The sequence below is a fragment of the Heterocephalus glaber genome, unplaced genomic scaffold (genome assembly GCF_053883595.1).
Source record: "Heterocephalus glaber isolate CG9 unplaced genomic scaffold, H.glaber_assembly_v1.0 deba00001067, whole genome shotgun sequence".
In the NCBI taxonomy this organism is placed as follows: domain Eukaryota; kingdom Metazoa; phylum Chordata; class Mammalia; order Rodentia; family Bathyergidae; genus Heterocephalus; species Heterocephalus glaber.
In genome coordinates this window covers 1,801,024-1,815,292 of record NW_028258187.1, presented here as the reverse complement: position 1 = coordinate 1,815,292, position 14,269 = coordinate 1,801,024, and the positions used below count along the sequence as shown (strand labels likewise).

The window sequence follows — 14,269 nt, the reverse complement described above, 5'->3', positions numbered from 1 at the left end:
TGCAGCTGGCTACACAGGTGGGCCAGACATGAGTAAATGAGTGAACAGAGGAAGGAGGCAGTGTACACCTGGGCTAGCTCTCCCAGCCTCCCTAGCCCCGGACACAGGGAAGGGCGCTTTCCCACAGCCACACAGGATGGGACATCTCAGAAGCCCCGGGTCCGCAGCTGGCCGGTCCTCCACCTGCCCTCCAGAGAGCCCCCTGGGGACTGCCGCTCACCTGGCCTCCTGCTTCCAGAGCCTTCCTCTCCTGCAGCTTCATTTCTGTCATTGAGCAAGGGCTTCCCTGAGCTTCCCCAGGCAAGCGGAGTCAAATCCAGGTTGGAAAGAGGTTTGGTTGAGTGGACAAGGAAATGAAAACAGCCTGGTAAACCTAGGCTTCAAGTTGTAGCCATGTCCCTTCCCGAAAGCCACCAGCCCAGTCCTGAGGCGTCGGAAGCTCTTCCCATCCGCCACCCTGTCTGTGCACACACTGAGTTCCTCATGTGCTCGGAGCCCTGTGTCTGCTCAGCTCCGTCCCCGCAGACTCCGGCCAGGCTGTGCCTCCCCCCACCCTGGTCAAGCCTAACCTGACCTCTGCTTTGTGCCCATGTCGCCTGCTCCAGGAGCCACGGGGTGAAGTCCTCACCACCTGGCTGCATGGTGCCCTGTGCTGCCTTTGCAGTCCAGGGTCTTCTCAAAGTCCATAGTTCATGGGCATCTTTTGAAGAAACTTTAAAAACCTATTTGTTCCCAAAAGATCTGAGAGAGGCTATTCCAGTGGATACTTCTGCACCATGTCTGAGCGGCATTGTTCACAGCAGCCAAAGGGTGTGTTATAGCTGTGTCCAGAAGTTCCCCCAAAGCCCCTGAGTCGTGCACGGGCTTTTTCAGAGGTGGTTGATCTGATCAGAGGCAGGAAAGAAACTGCTGGGAGGAAGTTGATTTCACCTTCCCAATCTTCCCTGAAACCATCATGAGGGAGGGGACATGGCTGAGGAGTAGGCATAAGGAGGCACGAGACACTCAGTGATGTCCCCACAGTGGACAGTGACCCTGGCATGCAGTGGGGTGAGGAGGCAGAGAGGTGACAGCCAGACCCAGCCGTTGGCCCAGGAAGCGGGCTGAAGCTTTCTCTGCAGTCTTCCTGTCCACATCTGCCTCCGCAGGCGGGAAGGCCCGCGTTACACCCACACATCCGCTTCCTCAGGTCCCCGACCCTGAGCCCCTGTTTAGGGCCCTGTTAGCTGCCAGCCACTCTTCTCTCTGCCAGAGCTAAGAACGACTACATAGCACTGACCTGGGTGGCGCTGGAGACATTGTAGGGTGCTGGGCTTAGCCGGCTGCATTTTGTACCGTTCTGAAAGCCTGCACCTGCTTCAGGACAGGGATCATAATCTGTTTGATATGAAATAAGCTCTGTCCACTTCCTGGTCTGCACTTCATCCACTTGACCTGTTGGCGGGCCTCTGTCACTCTTCTTGCCACCTGGCATGGCCACACCCACCTGTCTGCCTCCCCCTGAGAACGGGGACTGCCCTGCCCGCTGCTCATGCCCAGCTCCTGAGATAGTGCCAGGACAGTGGATCCAGTGAATCAATCGCCGCTGAAGGACAGGCGCTCTGAACACAAGTGCACCTTCTCAGTCTCTGGTTCATTCTTCATTTTCCTTCCACTATGGACTCCATGAAGATACGGTCTTTTCCTGACTCGTCTCATAACTATGTGCCGAGGACAGGAAAGCGTGAATGAGCTAATGATTAAGCACCTCGCATGCTAAGTGCAGAGGCTGGCTGCAGTCCCTGCAGGAGGCAGAAGGAGACAGAAAGGAGCAGTCCTCCAAGGTCAGGGCAGAGCTGACGGCTCCCGAGGGCCCAAGGGCCTGGAGAAATGGATCACAGGTTTTGATTCCTTCAAGCATCACCAGAAGAGTCTCCATAAGTCAGGAGCAGACGCACTAAAGCCAGCAGCAAGAGGGTGAGAGGAACTCCACAAAGCCAGCCTGGTGGGAAATAATGCAGCCTTCTGAACTAGAAAGACTCAGGTTCAAATCCTCATCCTGCTTCTTAATACCTGTGTGTTCCTGAACAGGTACTCAGACCGTCTGACCTTTGGTCCTAAAGTCTCTGCGACAGGCGAGCCCTGCTAGCAAGCCAGCTTCTTGGGAGGACCACCAGGTTGTGCTCTGCCGAGGACCTGGTCCAAAGTCAGCCAGGGTCCTGGCCACTGTCAGATGCGAAGTGGTGCACCATGGCCCGAACTGGCCAGTGGGGACCAACTCATCCCACCTTGAGCACCATGAGGATCTGGTACGGTGGCCACCAAGATGCAGCAGCATCAAAGGGCTCGCTCCGAGATAATTCCACGCAGGCGGGCTGGAGGTCATGAGTCTAGGCAGTGAGGCGACTAAGGAGTCACTAGAATAATTCAGGAAGAAAATAAAGATCACGTCTAAGGAAGAAGCAATGGAGACAGAGAAGAGGGGAGGATGTGCGGAGGAAGAACCGATGGGATCTAATTACTCGTGGCTCCTAGGGGAGGCACAGAGGGTCACAGCAGCATCAGACCAAACGTTGGCAATGAAATAAATACAGGACCCAGAGCAAGGGTTTAAGAGTCTTTATGGCAAGATACGGAAACCACCAAAACATGTAGACAGACTTCACACACTTGAGCAGTTCGCCCGACTAATAAACACGTGGAAGCCCATGGCCACTACTCTGAACACCTCTTGTAATTATAGAAGTCAAAGATAAATTGTATTAATCTCACGATGTCTCAATAAATTAAGTGCTAAAATATTTATACAAGTTTTTCTTTTCCTGATGTATATGTTCTTTGGCAGACTCTATTTTTGTTGAATTTTACAAAAGCATCCCCCCGTAACAGATGTCTCCTCTTAGACAATGGAAACAGCTAACCTACAGCAGTGCTGCCCAATGGAGACATAATGCACGTGGTGTCTGTAACAGGTGGACTTCATGCTAGTAATGCATCTTATTTATCCTGAACTATCCAAGTTATCTTCAATTCAACATGTAGTTGATATAAAATATCACTGAGACGTGCCTCTTTCTTTTCAAAATCTGGTATTTTATAATTACAGCATATCTAGGCTTGGATGCTTCTTGAACTTGACATCCTCATGACCTAAAGGCCATTGTAATGAATGACACAGGTCTCAGACTCCTCTGGCTCCTGGGTTAGGTGACCCAATAGATGGTCTTTCCCTAAGCGTCTTAGAAGAGGAGCAGGGTTGAGGGAAGTGCTTATTCCCCACTCCCCAACTTTACAGCAGAGATTCCCCCCGCTTAACGTGCCTGAACTCTTGTCCCGCCTCATATCCATTCTTCCCAGAACCAGGCATGTCCAGTTTGGCAACTCGACCCTCCTCCTGCAGGAGCTGCCTGGCCGGGCAGGGACTGTACTTTCCTCTCAGAAGCCCCTCCACCCCCACCTCCTGTGAGCTTCGGCCTTGGCCCCCTACCACTCTGCTTGGGTAGAAAGGACAAACCTGGGCCAGAGTTCAAGTCTCCTAGCCTTCAGCACCTGCATGGCCACTCTGCCCATGGGACTGAGTGACACCTGTAAATCAGAGAAGGTGATTCCTTGGTGATGAGGTACCAGCCATGCCTGACCTTATCAGTTCAGCTCCTAGCAGGGGATCTACAATGCCAGGCGCATCATCACACACACAAGATGACACCCTCCAAGGCAGCATCCATAGTGATGTTCGGTTTCCAACTACTCAGCCTTGAGCTCTACCTGCAGCAGCAGAGCTGCTCCTCAGGAGGTGGACATGGAGGAGTCTCTGCTAAGGTGTGGATGTCTCAGGACAGAGAGGATTCTGGGGGCCTGGGTTGCTTTAGCTTGGTCTTGAATTAGCAGGTCCCAGAGACCTTAGTAACAAGCCCAGCTGTGGCCAGGATTCAGTTACTCTAGAGAGAAGAGAGCTTTTCCTTATTCTATTGTTTCAGATGTCAGGGAGTGGAGAATATTTGCAGCTTTTAAACTTTAAAAGCATTGAGTTCTACGTGTGCCCCAGAGAACGAGGAAGGTCTCCCTGGAAACATTTAAGAAAAGAGAAGAGACCAAGAATCAAACTCTGAAGAAAATCTCCATTTGATGGGTGGACAAAGAAAAGGAAACAAAAGAGATTCCGTAAGAAAATAAGAATGACATGTTTCTATGGATAAAGATAGAAGGATGTCCCAAGAACATGTGAATGGTCAACAGAGTAGCTAAAATTTAAAATTTCATTCATTCAACAAATATTTATTGAGTTTATACTATATGCAGATATAATTGAGGGGTGGTCTAAGCACTAGCAACTTGGCAGTGAGAAAGATAAAATTGTTACCTGTGGAGTCTTTGTGATTCATTGTAAATCTGTACAGCCCAAGTCAGATAAGGATGGGCTTAGAAGAGGCTGTGACATGGTGATTATGATGCCAGTGAACACAGACAAAAGTGCTCCCCACCTGGCCAATAACGAGGAAGGACAATAGCAGGACAGGGGTGAGGGTTATGGGACACATCTGGGAAGGGTGTAGAAAAAGTAGTGAAACAGAAGCTGAAGACCAAAGAAAGAAGACAAAAACTGATGAAGCAAGCACAAACACATCCTGGGTAAATGTGGCCAATCGTGTGGGTTTTCCCATGGGATGGGAATGAGGAGTCTCCCTGATAGGCTTTCTGTGGTGGCTCCCCCAGGGTAGCACCCTAAAGGATGCAGGAGGACCTTCCTGCACCTGAAGAGCTCAGGACTCCTGGAGGCCAGCCCAGCAGCCCCGCATGAGTGTGTCAAATGGTGAGAGCCATGACTTAAGGGAGATGCTGCTTATGTCAGTCACTTCCTTGCCACTGGGACAAAGTGCCCAGCACCTACAACTTATAGGAGAAGAGGTTTGCTTTGACTCCTGGTTTTCAGAGGGTTCAGTGCATCGTTGGCTCCAAGGCAGAAATGGGGTGGTGGGAAGGTATGAAGGAAGAAAGCCGAGCAACCCATGGTACTGAGGAAGCAGGAGAGAAGGGAGGAGCCAGGGACAAGAACACACCCTTCCAGACCACGCTCAAGGGACCACCTCTCCAACCTATCCCTGTCTCCTAACAGCACATCCAGCCATGAACTCTTCAGTGCATGAGTCCGTGAATGAGGGTGGCACCCCACAGCCCAGTCACCTTCCAAAAGCCCCGCTCTGGACAGAGGATAATTTTAGGGGAGCATTTTACATCTCCATAACAACACCGTTCTAAGCTTGTACAGAGATTAGCACCTTGAACCTTTCTAGCAAACCATGCAAGATGGACAATTACTGGCCCTTTGACAAAGGAACCCACTTCGGGGCAGACAGATGAACAGCCCAGCCTCAGAGACACACTGCTAAGGTGTACACTGAGTCCACAGCCTGACCTCTTGTCCACAGAATACAATCTTACCTGCTTTGTTTATCCTCATGCTGAATTCACACTGAAATATCACTTTTTATGATGTGTCAGCTTCACCTGTAGCCTTCAGAGTCAGCCTTTGGTGAAAAGTGAGTTCAGAATAGAAGTTTCGCCAGGCATGATGGTGCATGCCTGTAACCCCAGAACTCAGGATGCTGAGACAGGAGAATTGAGAGTTCAAGGCCAGATTGGCACACATAGTGAGTTCAGAGATAGCCAGGCCACGTAGTAAGGGCCTGTCTCAAAAAAATCAACCAGGCAAACAAACAAAAAAATACGGATGTTTGTCTTACCGTAGCAAACTCAGAGTGGCAGACAAAGATGAATTCATGCCCCTCTGTGGATTATTGTTTGACCTGAAGCCAGGGAATTGGCAAGCTTGTCTCTGTTTTCCAAATCCTTGACGGTTATAGAAGGTTCTGGAAATTCTTTCCACAGGAAGTCTCTCCACACCCTCAAAACCTTGTCTATAACCCTCAGTCCATCTGACCCACCCAAGAGGAAATGGGTGGGACAGAGAGACACATTACAGAAAGCCACAGGAAATGCGGAACCAGATAAATGGGGGAGGGGGGTTCCGGAAGGTCCATTCTCCAGCTATCATCAGGTGTCAGGAGAAAATGAAAACAAAATGCTGAGAATACAAAAGATCTGAGTGAGTCAGGAAACATACCAAACCCTAGAAGAGCACACCTCATATACAATAGCATATTCCTAAGACAACCCCAAGAAACCTTGCTGTGGTATAGATCTGGATATTCCCCCAAAGGGCTTTGGGGTAGGGCTTGGGGAGGTGAGTGGATCATGGTATGTGATACTCATCAGTGGATTAGTTTATAACTAATGAATTGATAGCTAAATGTGATGTCAGAGGTGAAGCTTGGTCAGAGGATGTGGGTCACTAGGGGTCGTGACCTGGGAGGGTTCATCTCCCTCCCTGGCTCCTCCGTTGGTTCTCGGCTTCTGTCTGCCATCCCCTGAGCAGCTCTCCTCTGCCAGGCCCCTCTGCTATGCTGTGCTTCCTTGGAGCCCTGAACTATGGACTGAAACCTCTACAAATCGTGAGCCAAAGTAAACCCCTCCTCCTTTAATTTGAGGGTATATGTCTCAGCAACAAAGTGACTAAGACAAACCCTAACTTTCTCTTAACTAAAAAATAATTCTAAAGTTAATCTGAGGAGGCAAAATGTACTTTAAAATATGTCTGATGTTGAAGAAAGAGACTCCTGCCCTACCAGATAAGCAACTATGCTATAAGAAAGCTGCAGAAATTGAAATGCTTTGATTCTGGGGCATAACCAGCCCAACAAATCACTGGGGCAGAGAAGAGTTCTAAGAGAGAGGAATTCACATGGAGAATTTAACATATGATTAAGATGTCATTTCAAATCAGTAGAGAAATGCTAAATTTTTCAATAAATAGTTTTGGAACAACTGTCTATCAGTCTGAATAAAATTTAACTTGGATTTTTACCATGTATCTCTTTCCAAAATAACTTCAGGATGGATTAAGTAATGAAATGTATGCAAACATATAAAATCACTAGAAAAAAATGTGGGTGGATGTTTTTACAATTCTGATGTAGAAAGATTTTCTAATCATGTCATTGAACCAAGAAACTGTAAAGGAGAAATTTGAACACTTAAGAATGCAAACCATTTAGATGACACAGCCCACTATAACCAACATTAAATGAGGAAAAATTAATAAAACATATGATATAGTCTCTTGAACAGGATGCTGGCAAAAATAAGACATGCTTGCTTCCGTGGAATGAAGTGTGGCTTCAATAATTCATGCAAGGGACACTTATGGTAGTCTCATAAGGTGGCCTAAGCTCTTCTAGATGGTAAGGACACAGTAAAACAGGAGATGAGGTCCCTGCTGTCACCAAGTTTAGGAGCCAGTGAAAGATGAGAGGGAGACAGAAGAGAATCTCATATGGCATAGTGATGAGCATGAAGATGGACTGAGGCAGAATGGGACCTTCCAGGCTCTAGGGAGGCCAAGGAGGAGCATGAGATCAAGGGAGGCCATTTTGAGAAGATCAAGGGAGGTCATTTTGAGAAGGTCAAGGGCAGCCACTTTGAGAAGGTCATAGATGAGAAGGACAGGAAGAAGTAGCTTAGCTGAGATCTGGGAAGACTGCGTTCTGAAGGCACAGACAGCCAGTGCAGGCCAAGAGTAGAGAGAAACTGGCTGTCTGAGGGGATCCAGAAAGCCAAGGGCTGCTGTACGACTCACAGGCAGCAGGGGTATGTGGAGGAGGGGTATCTGGAGGCCAGTCAGGCACAGATCATTCGCACAAAACAAGCTCACGTCTTTCCCCTCAGTATCGGGGATTTGAACTGAGCTACACGTACAGCCCCTTTCTTTGAGACAAGATCTTTCTAAATGGTCCAAGCTGGGCTCAAATTTGTGATCCTCAGCTCCCTGTAGTGCTGGGACTACCAGGCTTTCTCTTTCCTCTGGATGTGGAGTGGCAGAGGCAGCTTCTTGGGCTCGCTTTGCTGTTTTCCGCAGAGCTGCCCTGGCTGTGCTCATGGAGGGACCCCGGGTGTGTTCTCCACATTACACCACAGCAGATGCAGAGCCCCTCGGGGCACCAGGGTGGAAAGACCCGCATGCAGAGGCCCCTGAGGGAAAGTCCCGGGACACCTCAGCACCCCTCACGGATTCTATTCGCTGTTCCCAGCCCCTCGGCTCTGTTACTACCTATATTTTTTATTTGTGCTGTTACCAGCCCAGCCCAGTTTAGTTATGAGGCAGTGTTATCTTTGCTGTGTATTATAGAACTGGAGCTCTTTTGGAAAGCTCAATGTTTTTTGGTTTTGGGGTTTTTTTTTATTAATTTTATCGGTACATTTTAGGTGTACAATATAATGACATTCATCATTGGAAATTTGCACCTTTACATAACCCACCCTGGTTCTTATTTTTTCCCCAGTCCTCCACTCTCCCTTCAACCCCTCCATCCCTCCCTATTTACGAAGACTTTGTTTCCATTTTTCCATTTTCTCATATTAATTCCTTTCCCTTCTTTCCTTTCCCCTACCCCTCCCACTTCCTTCCCCTCTGCCCCTTTTCTTCCTATTTCACATTACCTATTAAACATTTTAGTCCTTATGTACACTTTCAGTTTCTCACACTAGAGAAACTATTCAGTATTTGCACATCTGTGTTTTATTTATTTCACTTAAGAGTATCACCTCAATGTGCATCCAACAGCAGCACAATTTATAATACCTAAAACTTGGAAGCAGCCCAATTGCCCATCAACTAAAGACTGGATAAAGAAAATGTGGGTTTTTTATAAAATGGAGTACGACTCAGCCATAAAAAGTAAGAAATGAGACATTTATAGCTAAATGGATGCCCACTGAAGTGATACTCTTAAGCTCAATGTTTTATAAGAGATAATGGGCTTCAAAAAAAAACTTTAAGTTGTCAAAAAGCTGTTTTATTTCCTAGATTCACAAAGAAAATCACACACCTCTTGGAAAGGACTTCCATGTGGCTAGAGGGACCACACCAGAACCAGTGTATGGTGGGAGCAGAAGATGTGGCAGACAGTGGGGACAGACAGCATGGACATCAAATGCAGCCCTTTACACTCAGTCACGTCCTCTCCTCTCCTCTCTCCCACAGGAGAAAACTGAAATTAAAAGAGCAGATGAGTGTGTTGAAAATCCACCTCTCATAACCCATGACCCTCATTCTTAAAACCCTGAATAATGCCAGGAGGACATTCAGCTCTAAAGTCTGAAAGGACTTGGATTTGTGCCTCTCACCAAGACCCAAGATCAGAAAATCTGCAGTACACCGTATGGTGGTAAAACAACTGCTATAAACTCTAAGGAATAACAAGAACAATAGTTAATTAATCAGTAACTCGATGAATAACTAATTCTAAATAATCCAACAGATTAATCATTTGATTAGTTGATGTCAGGCAACCGCGTCTGGCCTGTGGCACCCAAGGGTGCATGTTGTTAGTCCAGCTCTCGTTTGCTGACCCTTTCTCCACAGAGGGAGGGACGGTGGGTGGTGCAGACGCTGTCCCCAGAGCTGAAGGGAACAGGGGGTGTCTCCGGGATGCCCCCTCCATGGCCACACTGACATTTGCTCTGCTCTTAAAGCTTTTGTAAAAGCAAATGCCATTTCACTGGATCATGGTTTTATTTATAGGGGACGATGATGTCATGGCAAAGCTATTTTATGTCAATAGAAGCTGGATCTATATAAAGAAAACAGTTTTATAAAGAAATAACAAAAACCATATTTTCATTTTAACATGCTCATTTTTGTTAAATGAAACAATGGTGCAGGGAACCTATTTTTCCATATTATTTATAAAACTTCTCTTCAAAAGCACCCTCTGTCTGCCCCTGTACCCCACTCACTCGGCAACTGTGGACCCGTGTCTGGGCTCCCGCTGAGCATGCAGAGGCCCAGTGATGGGGCCACCCTGAGGAAAGGCAGGGCTCACGCAGGGACCTGCACCTCCCTTCCCTGCACGCTAGTGAGAGGAAGGCTCATTTACAACAGGCTGCGGGGACCCTATGGTGACCCTATCTCTGTACCCACAGGGCCTGGCGCACCTGCCAACAACCCACAAGAATCCCAGTGAGATTGTCCAATCTGATAAAGAACCCCTCCTGCTGCAGGGGGCACACACCTGTAATCACAACACTCAGAAGGCTGAGGCAGGAGGATTACTGTGTGTTGCAGGCCAGCCTAGGCTATCTAGTGAGTTCAAGGCCAGCCTGGACTACACACTGAGCCTCCTGTAGGTCCCCCTCCAGCAAGCCCACAGCCAGCTGCAGGAGCATCACATGGGGATGGAGCCTGGAGCACGTCAGCCTCTGTGGGATGCTTCAGTTCCAAGCTCCAGCACCACCAGGTTCTGACTCAGCCAGGGTCAGGGCACGATTGCCCTCCCCAGGGGTGGTAACCAGTAAGAGTCTGGGGCCGGTGCTCTATGGGAAAGGTCCACCTCCTGCCCCATAGGGGGCACCGAAGCGGCAGATCACGAGTAACACGAAACACACGTCTTGACATGTGGCTTTTCCGTCGTATGAGTTGAGGCTCTCTAGAGAGCAGAAACCACAGGATGTCTGTCCATCCATCCGTCCATCCATCTATCCAGCCAACCACCTGACTACTGAGACATGCAGCGTAAGGAACTAGTCCACACCCACGTAGCCAGCCAAGTCCCGGACCCGCAGCCGGGAAGAGCTAGGTGAGCTGCACTCTGAAGGCCAGGACCTGGGGCCCTGGCAGCGGGCGGTCATGGAGGAGGACTCTGCTCTACTCCAAGGGCCACCTGTCGGTGCCTCAGGCCCGTGTCTCCGAGGGCTCTGTGGGTTGAGTGTTAGTGTTCCCCAGCAGTTCCTCGCACCATTCAGAATAATGGTAGTGAAGCAGCTGGACCCTCCCAGCCAGACAGGGGCACAGGCATGGCACACATCGGGCCCTGAGCACATTCGGGAGTGCCATCCGGGACCTTCCTACTGCAGGAGGCCACTGGGAGTCCTGTCCCCAGGGTGCAGGGCAGGAAGTGGGAGGAAGAGAGGAGCAGAGGCCCGAGGATGGGCTGGGAGCCAGTGGGGGATGTCGCTCTGACACTGGGGGGCCCGCAGCACCCACACATGCGCCGGACCGGAGCATCCCAGAGCAGCGCGTCGCCTGAAGACGGGAGCCTGTGGCTCTCGGCTCCGAGTCCCATCAGATCAGGGAGACCCTGGTCTCCACCTTGGGACCCAGGAACTGGAGCCAGGTCCAGTGTGCCTGTGCACCCTGTCCACACCTGGTGGCCCCAGGCGTCCCAAAACGTCCCCTTGCTTTGGCTGAGCCCCATGTGCAGAGTGATGACAGTGTGGTCCTTATGACCCCTGTGCCCCAGGCCACGGCCGCCTTTGCCCGCTCCGGCCCCTGCAATTCGTTCGTGCCCAGCCAGCTCCTGGCTCAGAAGTGACAGTGCTACGGCTCTCATGCTGTCCCTAAGGCCACCCTCCCAGCTCCCTGGGGGTACAGGGCCCCTGTGCTCCAACCCGCACATCCCCAGACTCACTGGTAGAAGAGGCTACAGGACAAGGAAGTTACTTTGCAATTTCACTCCCTCAGATTCTGTCTTCAACACCAGTCACCCTGCTGGTTTCCCTAACTGCCCTTTTTATCCCTCTTCATATGTCAACATTCTTAAAACCCAAATGAACCACTTTCTGCCTTTTCCTTGGGCTCCAATAGCACTGGTCCTCAGCCGCACTTCAGTGAGTTGCGTACCTGGTGCCTCCCCTGGGCAGTGGGTGATGTCGGGGAGCCCATGCGCATTGAGACCACAGGCTTCGGCTCTAATGCACCTCAGTTACTGAACCTGCGGCCGAGGACAGGTTATGCAGCCTCAGGGTCTCATCACCAGGTCTTTGAGAGCAGAAGCAATGACACCAGCCCATTCCTTCCTGAGATGTTTCAGGAGACCGTGGGTACAGGGCGTTGATTCTGGTGTCTGGGACGAGTCAATGCCACCTCCTTTCTGCTTCCTGTGCATTCCCTGTCTGCCTGCATCCCTGGCACCATGTTTGGCGCAAGGAAATGAGGATATCACAACACACAATCGAGGATGGAGGACAGCAAGGTAGTAACTGTCACAGACACTGGAACCCCTCTTGAAGAGTTCCCTGGCCCACCCAGACCCAAGCCAATGGTAGGAAGGACCCCACTGCCTTGGACCCCCTAGGACACAGTCTCTCACCTTTCTTTGGCTAAGTTTGAGCACTTCCGGTTCACACAAAGCAACTATGCCGACCACATGTGGTGGCAGCGTCCTGACTCTCCTTTGGTCTCTTTGGCAGACCAGGTAAACAGGCGCCTGTTTAAAGGACAAGAGAACTGCGTGACTTCCCATCACCTTAGCCAAACCCCGAAGATGGTCCGTTTGTAAGAGAAAGGTTTATCCTGACATAGTTTGGAAGATTCCGTCCTTGGTTGGTTGGTCCAACTGCATGAGGACCTGTGAGGAGCAGCACACCATGGTGCAGAAGGCTGGCAGAGCAGAACCACTGAAGTCCTGAGCTAGACAGCAAGAGGGAGGAGGAGGTGCCAGGTCCAACGGTCCCCAGCCCCTCTGTGACCTCACTTCCTCCCATAAGCCCTGCTTCCTTATGTTTTTACTTCCTCTCACAATCCCTAGCCCCCAGTCACACCACTTCCTCCCACAGGCCCCGCCTCCTAATGTTTCCACTTCCTCTCAGTAGCAGCTTCCCGGGTACCAGGCCTTCAGCTCATGGTCCTTGAGGGGAGACTCAACATCCAAGCTAGCAAGGAGACAAGGAGGTTTTCCAGCCTCCCTGCCTCTGGTTCCTTTGATTTATTTCTCACTAAATCTTCTAGACTGTAATATTTAGCCCAAAACCAAGATATTTTCTCAGTGTTTCTGAGGTGTCATTTCTACAGTGAGAAGCAAATGGAAAAGGATATGGGGACCTCCAGGTGGGGCCACAGCCTCGGTTAAAGAATTTTCCTGAGCACAGTCTTGGTGCCTATGTCGGCCCCCTTTGTACACAGGGACGGTTGGATCAGAGAGGGTGTGGGACCCTCAGCCTTTCCAGCCCCTCAATCCAGCCAGGGCTTTGGTCACCAGGCCAGACTTAGCCCTTGGTGTCTTCGCTGAGTCGCCACACCATCAGCTACTGGGCTGACATGGGGACACAGAGAGCAGAGACTGAGCTTAATAAAGGCAAAGAGACACTGCAAGAGGAAACGTCCCTGGGGCTTCTTCCCAGACTCCTGCTTAGCTCTCTGAGTTTCAGAACAGCTCCACTGTTGACAATCAACTCTACACCTGCTGCATTCCTGCAGGCACTGTGCTCAGCACTTTGTTTATTATGTGCTTTTCACCAAATTCTCACAACTACAATATGAATCATTTTATTGTTAACCCCACTTTACATGTGAGGAAATTTGTAAATGACAAAAATTGGAGTGGGAGGCTGCTGGGATTGGAACCCAGGGAGACAGGAGATTAGGGTGTGGCTAGCTGGCTGGGCCAGTGGGCATGACCTGTCAATCATGGAGATCTTGGACACATGTGCACTACAGCTTCTAAGCCCTGCATCTGCTACCAATCTGAGATGCTGTCTTCAGTTCCTCTGGCATGAGATCAAGCAGGTTTTGTTAGAGTAGCCTAGACTGATGTCAGAATGGAAGATACAAAAGAGCAGTCATGAGCCTGGTGGCCTCTGCCTTCTTTGTTTCTTTCTGTATTCTGCAGAGGGGTTTTTTTCCCTGTTTTAATTAGCCTACATTTGCTCTGCAGAGCATACTGCTTTTCCCTTCTTGTCTTACCTTTAATACTTTTAATAAATGTAAAACCTCGCTACTTTGTTTCCTGTCTAAGTCTTTGTTCAGGACAATAAGCACCCCGAAGGAGTCCCTGGAAGAACACAGCACCCCAGAACCCCAGTAGCACCAGGTCTTGCCCGTGTTGGGCAAGCACTTTGCCCCTGAGCCACACCCACCTGGGATCTTTAAACAGAGCAAAGGCTTGGGGTGGGAGCATCAGGCCTCTGTGCCTTCATGATATATGCATATCAAAACCAAACTCATCTTCTTCAGTGAAAAAACAAAACAGCTGAAGACAAAGGGTAACAGGGAGGAGGGAGGAAGGAAAGTTGCTGAGCAGAGAAGAAAAGAGCTAAAACCTTCGGGATGCCATGGAAGCGTTACGAGAAAATGTCTGGAAGTCAGTGTGGGTGGCTGGAAGTCAGCGTGGGTGGCTGGAAATCGGTGGTATAAGTCAGGAGGATGGCAGCAATGACCCAGCTCTGTGGGTCCCCTGGC

General features: G+C 49.8%; 1 long non-coding RNA gene across 1 annotated transcript; it reads right to left on the bottom strand.

Annotated features, from left to right (window-relative positions):
- Positions 1 to 8,880: 8,880 nt before the first annotated feature.
- On the bottom strand, positions 8,881 to 12,551 carry LOC110346217 (uncharacterized). Its single transcript, XR_002390122.1, has 3 exons — positions 12,391 to 12,551; positions 12,183 to 12,299; positions 8,881 to 9,083 (listed from the first exon to the last, which is right to left on the bottom strand). It is a non-coding gene; the product is annotated as an uncharacterized LOC110346217 (long non-coding RNA).
- Between the last annotated feature and the right edge of the window lie 1,718 nt (positions 12,552 to 14,269).